Below are 2,868 nucleotides of genomic sequence, written 5' to 3' on the forward strand. Positions count from 1 at the left end.
AAAAAAGTTGTTTCCTGCCTTCTCCCAACAAGGATATTTGCAATTGCTTTCTGTCAAAAGGTCTGCTTTTAGGGTATCATATGATGATGTTAAATTTATATCCAGTTCTTATAATCCATATCATTTGACTTATGTGCATTAAAGTAAATTTACTCTCTAAAAATCTGTGCTTAAATGCAAGAAGGAAAATGAATTTTGATATAGATTACTATTTTATCACACTTTAAAAAAATATTCTAGTAACTTCATAATACCATGAAATGCTTTTATTACCCTGGTTGTTTCATTTTCCCCACCCTACTCTCACACACACACATGCATGCTCTGGTCCCATCTTACTCTTTCCTCCATTTTTTTCTTTGTGTGTGTGTGTGTGTGTGTGTGTATGTGTGTATGTGATGGTCAGGACATCGATGAAGGAGAAATGGTCAAGATTATGGTGATAATATTATTGTGAAGTACGAATAAAATGATTTTGCTCAATGTACCATCTTCCCCCCCCCAAACAATAGTATTCTTCCAAGACACATTTATTCATTCATCTAACATTCCATGGTACATTCAATAATATTGGCCAACATTATAATTCAAATGCATCAGCATTGATGACTTTGAATAGTGGTGTTGGTGAAGAATATTGAAAATACCATGGACTATCAGAAGAATGAACAAATCTGTCCTGGAAAAAGTGTGGCAGGAATGCTCCTTGGAAGCAAGAATGGCTGGATCTCATCTCACATACTTAGGTCATGTTGTCAGAAGGGACCATTCCCTGGAGAAGGGTATCATGCTGGGTAAATTAGAGGGTCAGCAAAAAAAGGGGAAGACCCTCAAAAAGATGGATTGACACAGTACCTGCAACAATGGGCTCAAGTATAACAAGGATTGTGAGAATAGTGCAGGACCGGGCAGTGTTTCATTCTGTTGTGCATAGGGTCACTATGAGTTGGAGCTGACTCAACAACACCTAACAACAACAGTATCTTCTCTTTCCACCGATGAAGTCAATTTGATTCCTGTGTATTCCCTCTGGTGAGGTTCATGTGTAGAGTCACAATTTATGTTGTTAAAAAAGGTCTTGAAAATTTCTGTCATGAGATCTCCAGCATCATATCCATGGCCAAGGCCATATTTCCCAACTACTGATGCTACCTACTTTTTTGTTTCCAACTTTCTCATTCAATCACCAGTAATCATCAATACAACTTGATTGAATATTGGTCAATTTCAGACTACAGAACTTGATAAAAGTCTTCAATTTCTTTGTCTTTGGCTTTAGTGTTTGGTACATAAATTTAAATAATAGTAGTATAACTGGCCTTCCTTATAGGTGTGTAGGTATTATCCTATCACTGAGAGCATTGTACTTCAGAATAGATCTTGAAATGTCCTTTTTCATGATGAATCAGATGCCATTCTTCTTCAATGTGTTATTTCCAGCACAGTAGGCCATATTATTCAAAATGGTCAATACCAATCCATTTCAGCTCACTAATACATAGGATAGGAGCTCTGGTGGCATAGTGCCTAAGATATTCGACTGCTAACCAGAAGGCTGGCGGTTCAAAACCACTAGCCACTCCTCAGAAGGAAGATTGGGCAATCTACTTCCATAGTGATACTGCCTCGGAAAGCCAAGGAGGTATCACTATGAGTTGGATCTAACTTAACGGCAGTGAGTTTGGTTTTGGTAATACATAGGATATTGATCTTTTCATGTTCCATTACGTTTTTTACAACTCCCATTTTTATTACTTTCATACTTCATACATTCTGATTCTTAATGGATGTTTGCAGTTATTTCTCTTCATTTTGAGTTATGCCACATCAGCAATGAAGGCTGCAAAAGTTTTACTTTATCCCTGTGATTGAAGTCGACTCTATCTGAAGAGGCAGATCCTCCCCAGTAGTATTTTAAGTGCCTTCTAGCTTGAGGGGCTCATTTTCCGGCACTATATCAGACAATGTTTCCCTACTATTCATAAGATTTTCAGTGGCAAATTTATTAAAAAATGGACCTGACCACTTCCTTTTTAGTGTCTCTTAGTCAAGAGACTCCATTGAAACCTGTCCACCATGGGTGACCCTCCTGGTATGTGCAATACTAATGTCCAGCATCACAGCAACATGCAAGCCACCACAGTATGACAAATTTACAGAAGGGTGATGGCTCTAAAAGACAGTAAAGTACAGTAATGAAATGTGTAAAGACCTGGAATTAGAAAACAAAAGGGAAGAATATACTTGGAATTTCTCAAGCTGAAAGAACTAAAGAAAAAATTCAAGCCTTGAGTTGTAATACTGAAAACTTCTATGAGCAAAATATTGAATAGCACAAGAAGCATCAAAACAAATTGGAAGGAATACAGAGAGTCACTGTATCAAAAAGTATTGGTCAATGTTCAACTATTTTAGGAGGTAGCATATGATCAAGAACCTATTGTACTGAAGGAAGAAGACAAAGCTGCACTGAAGACTGGCAAAAAACAAAAAAGGCTTCAGGAATTGGTGGAATACTGAGTAAGACATTTCAACAAACAGCTGTAATACTTGAAGAGCTCACTTGTCTATTCCAAGAAATTTGGAAGACAGCTACCTAGCCAACCAACTGGAAGAGATCCATATTTGTGTGCATCCCAAAGAAAGGAGATCCAACAGAATGCAGAAATTATCTAACAATGTCAATAATATCACACCCAAGTAAAATTTTGCTGAAGATAATCCAAAAATGGTTGCAGCAGTGTATTGACAAGGGACTGCCAGAGACTCAAGCCAAATTCAGAAGAGGGTATGGAATGAGGGGTATCATTGCTGATGTACAATGGATCTTGACTGAAAGCAGAAAATACCAGAAAGATGTTTACCTGT

The sequence above is a fragment of the Orycteropus afer genome, unplaced genomic scaffold, assembly GCF_000298275.1.
Source record: "Orycteropus afer afer isolate SDZICR_OR568_19922 unplaced genomic scaffold, OryAfe1.0 scaffold00206, whole genome shotgun sequence".
Taxonomy (NCBI): Eukaryota; Metazoa; Chordata; class Mammalia; order Tubulidentata; family Orycteropodidae; genus Orycteropus; species Orycteropus afer.